This window comes from Bidens hawaiensis, unplaced genomic scaffold (assembly GCF_021521415.1).
Source record: "Bidens hawaiensis isolate Kalapana, Puna unplaced genomic scaffold, B.hawaiensis_p1.1 tig00038709_1, whole genome shotgun sequence".
NCBI classification, from domain to species: domain Eukaryota; kingdom Viridiplantae; phylum Streptophyta; class Magnoliopsida; order Asterales; family Asteraceae; genus Bidens; species Bidens hawaiensis.
Window position 1 is genome coordinate 1 of NW_027496816.1, and position 18,161 is coordinate 18,161.

The 18,161-nt window shown below is 37.3% G+C and overlaps 1 long non-coding RNA gene across 1 annotated transcript; it reads left to right on the forward strand.

The window, feature by feature from the left end:
* The first annotated feature begins 4,251 nt into the window (after nucleotides 1-4,251).
* LOC143590654 (uncharacterized) lies at nucleotides 4,252-5,204 on the forward strand. Its single transcript, XR_013145509.1, has 2 exons — nucleotides 4,252-4,958; nucleotides 5,033-5,204. It is a non-coding gene; the product is annotated as an uncharacterized LOC143590654 (long non-coding RNA).
* The last annotated feature ends 12,957 nt before the right edge of the window (nucleotides 5,205-18,161 follow it).

Here is an 18,161-nt window from a genome sequence, read left to right on the forward strand (position 1 = left end):
CATGCAAGTCTAAAAAGAGCGGTGATATGAAACCCACAAAATTAATTATTTAGGGTAAGTGGGTTAACCAACACGAAACCAATACTTGATAACGACTATGAGATGGGTTTTTTTTTATTTTTTAATTGATCAAAAGTATTCAAAAAAGAATCTTGATTGTGATTATTTGGTGACAATTATATTTTACGTTTCATAATTAAAAAATCAAATGTACACTCTTTCGACACAACTCAATTGTTAAAATAATTTGTTTGGTTGAAAGGAATGAAATTAAGGGGGAATGGAATGGGGGAAGGAATGGAATGGACAAAGGAATGAAATGGATCATTATCATTCCTTTGTCTTGTTTGGTTAACATATGAGAATGAAATGAATAATTGCTTTATAATGTTTGGTATCCAAAAAAAATTTAGGAATGAAATAGAAATAATAAAAATATGTCTATCTCAAGATATAAAGTTTTTTTACAAAAAAAATAAAAAATAAAAAAAATGAAATGCGACGGTGGTGGTAGCTCTGGAGATGAAAATGCTGGCGACGGTGGTGGTGGTGGCAGTCAGGCTGCGAGGGCGGTGGTGGTGGTCAAGCGATGCTAGCATTAGTAGTGATGGCGGTGGTAGGGTGGCGATTATGGTGGTGGTGGACTTGCAACGATAGTGGTGGTGGCAGTGGTGGTCAAGCGATGGTCGCATTAGTAGTGATGGCGGTGGTAGGGTGGCGATGACGGTGGTGGTGGATTGGCAACGATATTGGTGGTAGCGATATGGTCGGGTGGCGATAGTGACAATGGTTGTCATTGTTATGGCGAAGTTGGTGGTCGTGGTAGCTTTGGTGGTAAGGTGGTGGTGGTGGAGGTGGTTATGTTGACGGTGGCGGTCAGGTGGTGGTGGCGGAAACGGTGATGGCGGCTGAGGTGGTGGTGGTGACGGTGGCGATGGCAGTCAGATGATGGTGGTGGCTATGGTAGTGGTGGTGGTGGTGGCGGTGGTTGTTGTTAGGTGATGGTGTTGTTGAGAAAGTAGGATATGATGGTGTTGTTGAGAAAGTAGATTGAAGGAGGAATAGAATGAAAAAAAAAGAAGGGGGTAGGAAGGAATGATTTTGATGGAATGAGATTCCATGTGTAATGGATGATTCCATTCAATTGAGCAACCAAACACTTCTTATTTCATTCCTACGTAATGAATCATTCCATTTCGCCTGTCATTCCTGCATAACAAACGCTACCTAATTATTGTATTTTTACGTGTTTAAGCTATAACTCGTAATCAAGTTACAACTTATAATTATGACTTTAGAAAATGGGTTGAATCATATAGCTTTAAATTTTCTATAATTCAACTAAAAACCAACCCATTTTTAGATAAAACTAAAAATTATTTTCATATTTAAAGTCAGGGTTGTTTGGCGGCATCTACATCGATAAGTGTTGAGTTAATAAAATACCCGAGTGGTTAACAAACTCTGAGACGGTTAGTACTGAGTACACCATGTTGTGGTGATTGGTGGTGGTGGGTCAAGGAAGTGGTGCGTGAGTACGTATCGAGTGGCAGACTTAAGGTTATGAACACATATGAGTTACAAATGAGCAAAATTCTCATTCAACATCATTTTAAAACTTAATGAGTAAGAGGTTTGTTGACAAACTTCAAGATTTTTTCTAATAAATCAAACGCACTTAATATTGATTAATTCAAATGTAAACTCTTAACATAATCATTAAAAGAGAATCTCTTGGTTCATCTTTTAAAACATTTCATATCTCACTCCCTATTTTTATATTTGTTATAATTAAATAACACTTCAATTTTCTTTTTACTTTTTTTATGTATTATTTTCTCACTTTCTTCTACTCACAAACTCTATAGAAAATGAGAGAGAATGAATACCGAATCCATAGATATAAATAATGGAAAGTTAGTCTTTAAATATCATACAGATTTTTAAGGAATGAGATGAAACATTATTGTGTGAAAATATTGAACTTTTATAAAATTATAGGGATTGAGGTAAAATTATTGGACTTAGACGTACGTACTCTTATCCCCACTGAAGATGTTATAAAATTTGTTAATTTAGGATGGGTCTATATAAGCTAGCATCATCTCCACCGCCCGCCGGTATCCATTACCACATTCACCTCCGCCATTGTCATCATTGCTACCGTCACAACTCACGAGTACCATCGATATTGATAATGCTGGCATCTCCAACATAATTGCCACTGTGGTCACTATTATAGGAATGTTAATTTCCTCCCTCATCTCATTGATTTTCAATCAATATATAATACAAGAGATCTCCATATTTTTGGGAGATTTGTTACACAATAATGACAATAATAATGAGATATAAATATAATACAAATTTGCTATAAATACAATTTACTAATACACCCCCGCAGTTGAAGCGTCAGGAGGACCGATGCTGAGACTGGATCGAAAATCATCAAAAAGGACCCGAGGGAGACCTTTGGTGAAGATGTCAGCAACCTGATGACGAGATGGAACATGTAGAACGCGAACATGTCCACGTTGAACCTGCTCGCGGACAAAGTGAATGTCAAGTTCGATATGTTTCGTACGTTGGTGTTGTACTGGATTGCCGGAGAGGTAGACAGCACTGACGTTATCGCAGTAGACTAGCGTAGCTCGAGACAGAGGATGATGAAGCTCGAGTAAAAGATTGCGCAGCCAGCAAATGTCTGCCACAACATTCGCAACACCCCTATATTCAGCTTCAGCACTGGACCTGGAGATGGTAGCTTGACGCTTGGAGGACCAGGAGATAAGATTATCACCAAAATACACGCAATATCCAGATGTTGAGCGTCGCGTGTCTGGGCAACCAGCCCAATCCGCATCGGTATACGCCACTAAAGTAATATTGGGTATCGGTCCGAGATGAAGACCGTAAGTAGAGGTACCCTGAAGGTATCTGATAATGCGTTTTAATGCATTCCAGTGGTCCTGGCGAGGATCGTGCATGTGCATACAGATCTGCTGAACAGCATATGATATGTCCGGTCTGGTGAACGTGAGATACTGCAAAGCACCAGCTAGGCTTCGATATGTAGAAGGATCGTCATGTGGTGGACTAGCTGTGGTAGAAAGTTTTGACTGTGTATCAACAGGAGTGGCAGCTGGTTTGCAGGAATCCATGGCAGCACGATGAATGATGTCTTGGACATATGCCTGTTGAGAGAGAAACATTTGATTACCAGTACGAGTGACTTGAATACCCAAGAAGTAGGAGAGAGGGCCCAAGTCTTTCATAGCAAATTCACCAGACAATGTGTGCAAAAGCCGTGTGCGTAATGCCTCAGTGGACGTAGTAAGAATAACGTCGTCCACATAAATCAGAAGATACGCGAGTTCAGTCCCGTGGCTATAAATAAATAGAGAATTGTCTGATTTGCTTTGTGTGAATCCCTGCAAGATAACAAAGTCTGTGAAACGTTGATACCAGGCTCGAGGAGCCTGTTTGAGACCATAAAGTGACTTTCGTAGGCGACAAAAGTGGTCCGGAAAGTCACGGTGACGGAAGCCCATGGGTTGGTGCATGTATACAGTCTCCTCCAAGTTGCCGTGTAGGAACGCATTAGTAGCGTCCAACTGATGAATGGGCCAAGACTTGGAGAGGGCCAAGGAAAGAACCAACCGGATGGTAGATGGTTTAACCACTGGGCTAAAAGTTTCGCCACAATCTATACCCGTCTGCTGGTGATGACCATCACATACTAAACGAGCTCTGTAACGCTCTAAACCGCCATCTGACATGAATTTATGTTTAAATAACCATATGCAACGAATAATATTCATGTCAGGTGTTCTAGGTACTAACTCCCAGGTCTTGTTTTTAATAAGAGCACTAAATTCGTTGGACATGGCATTGTGCCATTCGGGAGTGGATAAGGCAACCTGAGGGTTTTTGGGTAGTGGAACGATGGTGGCAGTGTGGAGGTTAAAGTGGTGTTTAGGTTTGTGAATACCACTCATGGAGCGAGTGTGTATGGTACGGGTGGTAGGTATAAGAGGTTGGGTTGGTACGGTGGTAGACGGGTGGTTCGTAGAAGGAGCAGAAGGAGGGGGTGGGCTGGACGATATGGGTGGAGTGGACAGAGGGTTTATTTGGGCTTCGGAGGGTGAAACGGGTTGAGAGGGGGTCGGACCAGTGGGTCGGGCCTGGGTGGGAGAAGAGTTGGGCTGGTCAGTGGGTATTTGGTTGGTGGATGATGGACTGATAGTGGGCTGATGAGAGGTGGAAAGGTTGGGTTCGGAGGAAGGACGGGTAGTGGGTACGGGGGTAGCAGGAGGGGGGTTGGTTGTATTTTTGTGTTGGAGATAGTCCCAAACCAAGGGATTGATTGTGGTATTAAGAAAATTGTATGAGGGTGATTTTGTTGGGGATTGAATGGTGTAGGGAAAAATGGATTCTTCAAAGTGAACATGTCTTGAAATAATAATTTGGTGAGAAGTAAGATCAAGACATTTGTATCCACGATGATTGGTGGGGTAGCCAAGAAATACACAAGGATGAGATCTATAGTCAAGTTTGTGTATTTTGGTGGATGGGGCGAGAGGGTAGCAGAGGCATCCAAAGACACGAAGGTGATCGTATTCTGGAGTGCAATTGTAAAGGAGAGTGGTGGGGGTTTGAAGTTGTGAAGTTTGCTTGGTAAGATATTTAGGAGATAAGTGGCGGTTTCAAGGGCGTGATGCCATAGGTTGGGAGGTAAAGAAGCTTGGGCAAGAAGAGTACGAATCATGTTGTTAATGGTGCGGATTTTGCGTTCCGCTTTACCATTTTGAGACGAGGTGTAGGGACATGAAAAACGAAATTGCATGCCGTTATGATTACAAAAATTGTAAAAGTTTTGATTTGCATATTCGGTTCCATTGTCACATTGAAATTGTTTGATTTTACTTTTAAATTGGGTGTTTATGTGGTTGTGAAGAGTGGTGAAGGTTTGAAAGACTTGAGATTTATTTGATAAGGGGAAAGTCCACAAGAAATTAGTAAAATCATCCAGAAACAAAATATAATATTTGTGGCCTCCCGTACTAAGTATAGGAGAGGTCCATAAATCACTGTGAACAATGTCAAATGCAAAACAAGTGTAATTAATAGAATCATAAAACGGCAGTTTAACACTTTTGCCAAAAACACACGATTGACAAAGTGACTTATTAAGTTTTCCATAATCAATAAATGAAGACAATTTCAAGGCGTTGAGTAGATTGTCTCCAGGATGTCCCAAGCGTTGATGCCAGCGATCTTGAGAAACAACAACAAAAGAAGAAGGTTGAGTGGTCTTGAGGGGGAGTGGTTGAGTCAAGGGATATAGATCGCCTGTGCTATTGCATCGTAGGATAGGAGCCCGTGTTTTGAGATCCTTCACAAGAAAGCCAAATGGGTCAAATTCAATAGAAACCAAATTATCGGTGGTAAGGCGACACACAGAAATTAGGTTTTTAATTAAATTAGGGGCAAAAATGACATTGTTAAGCTTGAGGGGAGGGTATGGTGGTGGGAGGACTTAGTTGCCTTGGGCCACTATGGGTATAGTCATGCCATTTCCAACAATAATATATTTGTTAGTGCAAGTATTAAAAGTAGACGGAGAGTATATACCTTGCTCATTTGCAGAGTGAGAGGAGGCGCCAGTATCCATTACCCCATGGTCCGGTGGGTTGAGAGCCAGAGAATAAAGGGCCTGTTCAATATCTGTTGGAGAGTACCCTGTGAGGTGAGCCTGATCAGGGCAAGGGCCAAGGATTCCCTGTGAAATTTGCGAGTTGGGCCGAGACGGGTATGGGCAGGTGGGTGTGCCGAGTTGTTAGATGTGGTGGGATTGTTCTTTAGTAAGGCGGCCCATTGAGATGCAGTCCAGTTACTCGGAAAAACAATATAGGGGTGGCTCTGGTTAGATGAGGCAGTGGTGTTGGGCCTGTTTTGGGTGTTATTGGGCCGCCCTCTTCCACGTCCACGACGGGAATTGGGCCTGTTTTGGCTTCGGTTTGAGTCAGCAGTAGAGTAGGCTTGTTGGGGTGTGGTGCGTGGGTTAGTTGTGGTGGTTGTATGAAGAGCGGTGGAGGCCGATTGAGAGTTCCGAGTAACCTGTCGTTTCTTTTTGCTTTCTTCAAACGTCAAGCGGGACCGAACCTCAGAAAACGATGGTAGTGGCTCACGGTTTTGAAGGACCGTTGAGATACTCTCATATTGCTCAGTGGGGCCGGTTAATACCTTAAGAACAAGGATGCGGTCTTCAACAGGGGCACCCACACTTGCAAGTTGGTCAACCAGATGTTTGGCGTGCTCACAATAATCTGCCATAGAAGAAAAATTATCAAGACATAAATTAGCGAATTCTTGACCAAGAAATACCGCTCGAGTGTTTTGGTTGTCATTGAACTCATGTTCGACCGCTGTCCATGCGTCGTAGGCCGTTTGACCCGGCTGGATAATGATTCGTAGCAGGGGCTGAGAAATTGTAGCATAGATCCATTGCTTGACAAGTGCATCGATGCGGTTCCATAAACTATCGGCGGCTACCGCGGCAGCCTCTGCTTTCGCAGCCTCTGCTGTAGCGGCTGTCGGGTCAGAAACAGAGGGGCAAGCAGCAGGCGGGATTCGAGGATACAGATGGTCTGCAACCTCGTACGCTTCACAGTGTACCTGAAAAAGGGTTTTCCAGGTAGAGTAGGCCGGTGAATCTTTTTCGAGGGAGATGGGGATATGGGATTTTATATTTGTAACGGTAAGGGCGGGATGAAGGGTTGACGATTCCATGAAGCAACCGTAGGGTAGATGAAGGAGAATGAGACAAGATTGAAGAAGAAGAGTGACCGGCCGGCGAAGAAGAAAGACGCAGGCGGTGGTTTGGGCGGAAGAAGAGGATCGATTAGGTTAACGATACCATATAGGAATGTTAATTTCCTCCCTCATCTCATTGATTTTCAATCAATATATAATACAAGAGATCTCCATATTTTTGGGAGATTTGTTACACAATAATGACAATAATAATGAGATATAAATATAATACAAATTTGCTATAAATACAATTTACAAATAACTATCAATCATAAAAACAAATATAATCGATGGATTTGTTTTAACATTTTTTTTAAATAACATTTTCAAATTGAAAGCAGTCTTGTTGAAACATGCTATGACCCCAAAACCAGCTTTGATATGATACCCATTCATCCGTTTTGCTAGGATTAAGTTACGTGTTAGCAATTATGAAATTGATAATTGTTTACAAGTTTATCAAACTTAAGCTCAAAAATGAGTATTGCAAGTGTGATAACTGGTCTTTATTGAATAATGTACGATATAAACTATTTTATTAGAAAAGGAATGAGGTATAATATTACATTAAAAACAAAATGTTTGGTAGATAGATAGATAGATAGATAGAGAGAGCAGCCATTGAGGATTTGAGGGTAAATGAGAATAAAATTTATGATTGTGGTTGGTAGGTTTGGAACTTTGGACGACAGCATCTTTTTTTGGTATGTTTCTCAATGATTGTAGGAGGTTTAAATAAAATAATAATTTGTATATACTTAAATGGCTCCTTTATTCAAATGAATATTGATTATAATCTATGTGTGTATATTTGAGTCGAGCAAGGGATCTACCAAGATCGAATCACGAATGTGCTAAGAGTTTTACGAGATCCTTCTGTCAACTACCGGTTCGATTCCAATAAGCCGATGCTACTAACAGAGGAGAACATCACTGTTTTAGGATTCAAACTTGGGTAAAGTGAGTTTTATATAGGAGGTAAATTTTTCAAAATCCCCCAACAATCAATTGCGCTAAATTCGTTTTTATTTTTTTGGGTCGAATCCATGAAGACATTAAACCGAATGAGTCATATCTAAGTCGCTCATAGATTTGCGATCTAAACGATTTATTGTTTTAAGATTTAAAAAAATATGTTTTTAATTGTAAGACTTTACGTATGATATGCCAAAATTTCCAAACATAAGAAGAATTAATAGAAGTAGCAATTTTATAGAATAGTAACAAACTTTAACTACTGCACCAATTTTTTTTTTTCAATTATGTTACTCGCAAAATTTTTTTGTCTCATTTAGGTTACTAACAATTTGTTTTGGTCTCACTTAGATCACTCAAGTTTCACCTATGTACTAATAATACATTTTTCTATCATTTAGGTAAATAATTATGTTGATGTGACACATTTTTCATTTAAAAAACTCTGTAAACGGTGATGTGGACAGTGATATGGAATTTAAAATTAGTGACGAGTTTATTAATTAAAGAAATTTACAAATTAAAAAAACATGTTTTTTTAATTGTTAAATTACAAAAAAAAAAATTAAGTTTGTTTGTATTTTCGAAAAGCATCATATTTCACTTTTGTTATTATTAGAAATACTTTTTTTTATTAAAATATTTTAGTTTTTAAATTTCATACACTAATTAACTTTTTATCATTTAAGCTTAAACATATTGTTAAAATTCTAAAAAAAAAATTAAATTCATCTAACATTAATTTAGTCAAAAGATATAATAATAATTAGCCGTTAAAAAATGATATAATAATTCAAAAAGATGACAATTAATTTATCATATAATCTAATTGAGACAAAATAAATAAACTACTGTGAGTAACCTAATTGAGCAAAAAAAGTTTACGATTAACCTAACTGAAACAAATAAAGTTAGAGTGACCCAATTGGTACAATGGTTAAAATTTGTTACTATTCCATGAAGTTTTCCCAAAAATAGAATCATGTTTTATAGTTTAATCATAACTGTTCTAAGCACATTTATATTTTTAGCCGTACATAAAACACTGATATATAAAAAAGTTAAATGAAAAAAAAAGATCTAATTTAAGCGAGTCGTGCTCATATCTACACAAGAGCACGCATGTTGTGTTTAGATTCACATTCTAACCCAATAATTAAATTCGTGCACAACTTTGGATTCAAGACGGCCGAGACCCAACCCGTTAATACATATACTCGTAGTTGAGGTTTGAGATGGATAAGAGTACGAAGGGAAGAGTAAGCTTCACACCCGTTTTTTTAAGACTCACAAGAGTACGATGGTTTTCATCCCATTTGATATATAGATTTCACTTCAAGTTTGCTTACTCAACCCATTTTGTTATTATAGTCGCTATTTTTTTATGTGAAATTTTTACATCAAAGTGAAGAAAGTTTCTTGTTACATCCTAAGCATATGATGTCTTATTTAATTCAACTATAAGGGATATAATCAACTCAATGCATCAAATTATACATATCTATACTATATATAAAGCATGAGTGAGGGACCTTTTAAATTTTAAGAGGTACCACTCTTGTTGCATACAGTACAAGTAATAATGCATATAATTTTAAGAATGTAGTGGTAAAATAGTCTTTGCTTATCCCAAAATAATATACAAGAATGATCCTTAAACTTCAATCAAGTTTTGTTAATATATTTCATAGTTACACATTTCCCCCTAATTATAAACCACATACCCCACGATTTTTTAACGACCGTAACCTTTTCACACGTTAATATACTTTGTAAAAAACTACACCATAAAAACGAGCATTTTGTTCTCTTTAATTTGAGTATAGTATTGCTATAGTTTAATGATTTTCAAAAAACTAACATGTTATGTGATTAGTTATGACCGAAAACGGGCAGGTTCGGCTAATGGTGTTGGAATGGGTTAGGGTTGGGACATTTTAATACAAAAATGGTTAATTTAGTTCATGTCGAGGTGAGTTTAGATCGAAAGGGCTCATGTCAAAACGTTTTCGGGTCGAACATGTCCGTCCTGAGTTTTGAAATTACTGTAAATTTCATCTTTGCTTTTTGCTTGTCGCCACCAGTTACGCGCGTTCAAGCATCAGTTACATGGATGACATTGTACTTGTATGACATTGTTTATACATACCGGGTTGCTCGTGTATAGGCATTATGTGGCGCACTTACTGGCACTGGTTACACGTCCGAAGCCACGTTAAATGCATATCGCCTTCGGGTCACGCGCATACCATTCGTGGTTACAAACGTACTAACACCGGTTGCGTTTGCGCATACACCGCTGCATCGCGCGGGGAACTGACTAGTATTATTAATATCACAATTCTTAGTTGCTTAATATTACACCCAAAGTTTGGGATGCTACATTATATGAGTTGGAATTATAAGCATTAGTTCATCTAAATAATGAAGAAAAATAAATGAATTTTGTTTGGACTAAACATACTTGAATCATATGAATATGATGATACGTGATTGGCGTATGCTTGTTCTTTGTGTGTGAAGTTGTTGGATCATGTGTTATAATTGGTTGGTTTGTTGTCTTTTAGTGAAAACGTAAACCGAAAAAGCTCTTGCATAAATTTTAAGATATCTTGACACAAGTGATGAAGTGATAAACGTAAAACATACCACACTGTGAAATCCAGATTTGTAATATTTCATGTTGAAATAATGAAGCGAGTTGTTATAAGCTTATAAGCTCACCATATTTTATATCTAACTATCTATATGTGTCACTCTCATATTGCTCCCCCCCCAACACTCTTTAATATTGCTTGAATTCTAAATGGTGAGTTCTCATTGATTTAACCCGTTTAGGTATAGACACGGGTTGTGCGCGACCCATATTATGAATCTGGGTTATAAGAACTATCCCACCATATAACCCTCTCACGATCAATAAACCCTAAAACCTTGTGACCACCGTCGCTACTCACTTGAAATTTGAGGCCCTAACTTCCTTCGTTCCACTTGATCTTGAAAATGGGCAAGAAGTGTGGGCGTAATCGATTTCAAGACCACATTGTAAGTTCTTTCATTCTTCTGGATTGCACAGACCCTCACGATTTAGGGTTTTAAATCGGCTTGGAGCATGCTCAATTTCTTAAGGAGCCTGTTCAATTCTTGCGAACCAATGAGAAAGCACGATAATCCTATGTTGCGTGATTAAACCTTTTGTTTTAAGATTCATGTTAGCTTTATGATTGTGTAACCCTAATTCATTGATTTGATTTGACAGTTACAGTTTTATTATTTGGTTTACGGTTGAATTCGATCGATTCGTGTTTGTTGTTATGATGAATTAGCATAGCACTAGATGATAGATGTGTTTTTTTAGATTTATTTGTCACACAATATAATGGATATTTAAATCTTTGTGGGTATTTTCTTTAAAAAAAAAAATTAACGGGTCAGCGTTGGCATATGACCTTAATAGTTAAATTAGTTTGGGGCTGTTTCACATCTTTTTCCCACTTATCACATAATACAAATGGATATATATTACTTTAGATTAACATAACGTAGGCTGATTCTTGATCTTTGTTACATGTCATTTTTTGATTAATAGTTGACTAATATGACCTTAATAGTCAAATTATTGATATTATGTTGCATTGATTTCACATGAAAGTAAAAAAAGAGCTTAATTGTTGTTGATCATATACCCATTAATGAACAAGATAAATAGGCCCGTGATGACGTAAATGCTTTTTTACATGTGGCCCGACCTAACTGAACTGTCTGTATTTTCAGACCTACATAAGCAAACAGAGAACAAACTAAGGTTAAGATGTTAGTTGTTTTTAGTTCCTTTTTTCGTATGTTGGTTTCGTGACGTTTGATAAAGTGAGGTTCAATATGGTTAATAGATGGTATAATATGAGAAATCTAACGGTTTGCATGTGGCAGCCTGCAGGGGCAATATGGGTATTATAGAAATAAGGAATGGAAATAGGAAATAAGGAATGGAAATAGTGATTCTTAGTCTCAAAATTATGTACTAGGTTGAATATTTCGATAAAATAAACTGTTTGCATGTAGTAGGGGTAATATGGGTATTATGGAAATAAGAAATGGGAATAATGATTCTTATAATCTCTAAGTTATATAGTGGGTTGAATATTTAGTTTAAATTGGTTATTATATTGAAAAGTTATGTTCTTGCAACCTACAAAAATTCAAGGTAGTTATGCGGGATATATTAATTTTATGATTAAGGTTCTATTGTAGATGCCAATGTGTGTTGTTGGATTGAACTTTATTTGTTTAATTCACATAAGTTTATTTAGTGTTAGTATATGCAGATGGTTATCATTAGATATGCCATATGAAAAAAATACCAAAATGTTCATCCATTTGCTTGTAGAGATAGTTATGTTCTTTCATTATTATTTCTAATTCTGAATAGGTGAAGAGGTGTAAGTTCAAAATCTTAAACTGTTGATAGAAATAAAAAACCTAGAGCTGGGCAATTCCAGCTCCTAAGGCAAATGCAAAGATCCATTCCAACTTAGATGTAAGTTAATTTCACATATTGATGATTTTAAAAATATTACACTTTCATTTTCATTTACAGACATGGAGATTTACAAATAGCTCAGATACCAAAAGCAAGAGTGAATAATTCCCGCCACCTCATAGGGTTATAATTGTCGGGCATTATTTTGAGTCACACAACGACAGCCCTGTTTCATTCAGTACAGATGATGGCACATCAATTAGCTCATCGGTTTTTTAGATGACCTCTTCGGTCAAAGAAGCCAAGACTGTAGACATGTCGTCTACTCGAAAGCATAAGAGGCCCGTTCACATGTGACATCTTCTCGTAAGTTCATACCAACCTTTTTTGCATCATAGCCATGATACTAACGAGACGATGCATGACTAATCGATATTAACAATTTATTGTTGATTATTAATTGAATCCATCTATAAATGTATATATAACTTGTGCGCACAATAATCTCTTATGCGTATAATGTGTTATTTAGTATAGAACTACAAATATTCGTATATGTATGTTATATATGTATCTAAGTGACACCAATACACCAAACATTTAATTATTTTTTAAGATGGCCACATATTAAAAAAGAAGACGTAAATTGACTTCATACTTTGGTCAAGGTCTTGCTCTTGCCATTGCAACATCTCTAACCATTGAATGACAATAAGTACATAAAACGCGATAACTAACGCATTTGTTAATGTCACAAGTTCGAGGAGGAAACCCACAGCCAATGGCACTAGAAAGAAGCATATAGCCCAAATAACAAATGGAAGCATCTTGTAACATCTCTAAAATTCAAAAAGCATAAAACTCTGAAACGAAAGGTACTTAACTTTTTTCGTTTTTAAAAAAAGACACTTTATTCGCATACAAGAGCCAACATTTGGTTTATATATGTTTCTGCCCGATGATATATAATTGTATGTGTAACATGTTCCAGATTTTCATCACAACAACTTTTACGGACCGTTCCTACAGAGTTAAGAAATTGTAAAACTTGCAAGGATTGTAAGCCATTTGACCATCTTTGTTTAATCAAATTTACTTTATTTTTTTTCTGTTTTTGTCTTAACAAATTTTTGTAGAGTTATTACTTGAGTGGATTTATTCGTACTGGTTTAGGAAATCTTTCAAACATTCAAACATTGTTGGTTAGATTTTCTCTAATGATTAAAGATTGGGAAACATATATACTAATACTTGATTGTTAAGAATTTCATGATCATTTGTAAATATCAGTTCAATTGGGAATTTAAGGAACCTTGTAAACATGTAACTCTGTAACATGTTTATACTTTTATTAATTGGTTTAAAGATACAATTAATTGAAAATTTCAACCGGTAATTTAAGCTATTTGACCATCTTTGTTTTAGCTTTTGACCAACTACACGTAACAAATAAATATATACGTATTAAATCAAAACAAAACTTGATTGAAAAATAAAACAATTAATTAGAAAAACATAGTTACAAAATAATTAAAAGCAAAAGACCTAAACAAACCCGCGTGACACGCGGGCTAAAAGCTAGTTATGTATAGAGGTGAGTTTATAAATTTCAAGTAAAGATAAGAAAATAAGCTTATAAGCTCACCATATTTTATTATTATGTATAGAGGTGATTTTATAAATTTCAAGTAAAGATAGGAAAATTATAAAATTAATTGGTTCAACAATTAAAAAATAGATAGTAGAGGGATCAAAAGGGTAAAATAGTCAAATCTTAATTAATTAACACAAAAATGAAATATATCATGTTTTGTCATATGTGTAGTGTGTACATTGGAATCTACAGTGAAGTACATTATATTCAGGTTATATATTTTCAAAGTTTTGGAAAAAGATCGTGGAGCTTGGAAGGGATGATGAATGTGGATGCAATCCACCCTTGCCCCTGCGTTAATATATTGAAGTTCAAGTTAACATGGCAATAGCAAAAAAAAAGAAAACTACTTTAGACGGGCCTCGGTACTCAAGTGAATCATTAGGCCTCGGTACTCAAGTGAATCATCTTATGTGTTGTTCCCGACATGAAGTAGTGGTGGTGCTGTTAGAAATGGGAGCATGGAGTCAATTTCTATCGGTTCCCGTTCAGAGTTTTGGTATTTTCGATTTCACTCTTGTTCCTTAAAGATAGACGGTATTGAAGTTGAGGTATACGGGTCTCGTCCTCGTTTTATCCAAGTGGAATGTCTCAGTTTAGCTGGAGATATGTTTGTCTCTGGTTGACTGCCAATTGTAAACTTTGTTTATTTAGGTGGTTCGGTATGTTTCAACACCTTGCTGAGTTTGTAAACTTTGTTTGATTAATGAAAGTCACGTCCCTGGTAAAAAAAATAGAGAGGAAGAAAGAAAATATAGACACTAAATTCATTCTTGAATCTTTTATACAGTCCTAAAAGAACCTTCGTTTTATTAGAAAGGTATAGAAAGTATCATGTGTGACGTCTCAAAATTCAAAATTTATTTTTAAAAATTTGTATCATGGGTTAAGAAAAGAAGTGAATTGGTAAAGTGTTATGGAACAAATATTTAGGTAGCGTTTGATATGCAAGAATGGAGGACGGAATGGAATGACCCATTATGATGGAATGAAAAATAGTGTGTTTGGTTGACCAAATGAATGGAATGACCCATTATATAGTCCATTCCATTCCTTTTAAAATACCCCAATTTCATTCCATCCATATCCCATGTTTTTTTTTCATTCCATTCCCTTCTTCACCCTGCATCACCTTCACCACCCTCCCAACACCACCACCACCACCACCCAACATCAACACCCACCACCACCACCAACCACTGCCACCATCGCCGTCCACCGCTGCCCACCGCCGCCACCACCCACCTCCACCAACCATCACCATCAGTGCCAGCCACCCAGCACCACCAGCTACCTGCCGCATATATCAACCATCGCCCCACCATCACACATGACGCCCACCGACACCGCTGTCACTACCACCACCATCGGCGTCCACCGGCCCCACCACCCACCTCCATAAACCATCTTCATCAGTGCCAGCCACCCACCACCTCCAGCCGCCCGCCGCATCCATCAATCATCGCCCCACCATCACACACGCCGCCCACCGTCACCTTTGCCCACCACCACCTCCACTGTTACCACCACCACCACCACCTCCACCGTTACCGCCACCGCTCCCACCACCACCACCACCACCACCACCACTCACTACCATTTTAATTTTATTTTTTTCTTACCTACCAACAATACAAAGTAATGATTCATTTCATTCCCATGTGGTAACCAAACATTTCATTGGAATGGTAATAACTCATTTCATTCCTTTGTCCATTCCTTTACCACATCCATTCTATTCCGTCGTCCATTCCATTACCTCATACCAAACAGACCCTTAGTATATATATATTGGTTTAAGTTCAAGAAAGAAAGGTTTTTAATGCGAGAAGTGTAAGAAATACTAAAACATAATCTGGACCATTGGATCTTTTCATCAATGGCTCAAAAGTAATTATGATATTTTAGTAATTATTCAAAATATTAAAGAAATTAAATTACTATGATTGGGGCATTATGGGTAATTTTTGGCTAGCAACCTCTCTCTTTACGTAACATTCCCTTTAAATTTCGTTTTAAATTGGAAATTATTAAAATTACATTCAATGTCAATTATAAAATATGCATTCTAATATAATATATGTGGATCCAGATCGCTTATTCATCTCTTCATAACAATTTTTCATCTTTTCATAACCACAAATTGTTATTTCTTTTTCATTTAAATATTTTTTTTAAATATTCAAAAAGTCAATGTAAATAACCTGGAAGTTGCTTTTTATTTTAATATTTTGATTTGATTTTACTCATCCTTTATTTAAAGTTAATTATAGCAAGTTGAACTAATCCTATTATATTACATTGTTTTTTTCATCGTTTCATAAATTAAAATATAATCGAACATATTTAAGGTGATTGTGTATTTCGTTTCATATTATTTTTCTACTTATATGTATTCTACACATTTAAGATAACTATTGTTGTAATTTAACGAGATCTATGCATTTCAAGAATCTTGTTGGTCTTGTGTATGCATGATTACATGAATATATTTTGTGTTTTGTATCGTGTACATGTGTAAATTCAATTGTGTAGGAAGAAATGACGGTTGTGTAGGAAGAATTTGAAGACGTATAGCATGAATTTATGATAGTGCAGGAAGAAACGGATATCATGTAGGAAGAAGCTTAAGACGTGTAAGAAAAAATTATGAATATGTTGGAAGAAATGTGTAAAGTGTAGGAAGATACAAAGATATTAGATATATAACAAGAAGTCGAAATATATAGAAATAGTATAAGTGTAGGAAAAATTATAGCTGTGTAGGTTGAAATCAAGAAACTTGATGAAAAATTAAAAACATTAATTAATTTTTTTTTCTTTTTTACTTTTTAACTTTTTAATTATCATGATTTGATTAATTATAGGGGTTTTTTAGATACACCATGGGGTGTTTCCTAAACACCCACCCACTAAGCCGCGGATCAGCCAATCCGCCGCATATTGGTTGGGTGTTTTGGAAACTTGTGTTTTTTTTTTTGTCATTTTGCTGTCTTTTTTCTTATTTTATTATGTTTTTGTCTTTTGTTGTCTTTTCTTTTATTTATTTTCTTTTGTTTGGTTTTTTTTTTGGCTCGGGTGTACTCGTTTCTCGATCGGTTTTCGGGAATCCGACAACGAAAAACAATTTTGTATGTCGGGTGTAAAAGGAACGAGATTTATATAATAATAACGACTTATGTTTTTTTTGTATGTCGGGTGTAACAGATTTTTGATCGGTTTTAAAGTAATAATAACGAATCAACAATTTTAAAATTTAAAACGACCAAAATAAGCATAACGCATAACCAGATTTATAAAATAATAATAATTATTACATTACGAGTTCGGAAAAAAACACCAAACGAGTTCGGGAATAAGTACATACAAAAACAAATTTAAAATGCGGCACCACCCGCGTCGTCATCGCTCCCCTCCTCATCGAAACGTGAAGCTGGTACCATGTACTGGGCTCCATGTTGCTGGGCAGACATCCACCCAACCATCCAGGTGATGTGACCGCGTATCTGTGACACGTCACGCTCCAGTCTCCGTAGCCGGGAGTCAGTGGCCGGATCCAAACGCACGACGCGATGTGTACGCGAAACGTGCTGCGGGTGCTGATGCGGTGGCTGTTATGAACACAATAAGTTAACGTTAATAAGAGGAAGATACAAAAAAAATTAAACGATAAAATATAACGTACCTGATCACCGTCAACCTCGGGGCCCTGATTATCCACCCCGGCTCCTCGATTGGCGGAGGCTCAACAAGTGGGACCTCTTCGTATAGGGGAGAATCGAAATTGGTGACCAGGTGATACCGGCAGACAATCTTCTTGACGATTTGCATGCCCTATGCCCGTCCACGGTACAGCTCTATCGGCGGAAGCGGCGGCTGAATGGGTAGGTCTTGCAGTTGGTTTTCGCAGCCCAAAGAAATCGCAATCCGCGTAACGAATGTGCCACCGACCAATTTCCCGCGGCCCTGCCTGTGCGAGTAAATGGCGAAGTAGTCGCCGAAACCGCGAGCTAGGTTGCAGTGTCTCCCCGTAAGCAGGCATCGCAAATAAAACAGGTCACGGAGGTTGCGGTGATCTGTCCCCCCCGTGACGACCTGTACGGTGCGAGAGATAAGCCTGTGTGGGTACCTGTAAAAATACAAACCTGTGAAACGGGTCCCTGATGGCTGAGGCTTTGCAGTCTGCCACGTAATCTCCGTCCTTTATAGGCCAAGGTGTATCGCTAATCGCTTTCC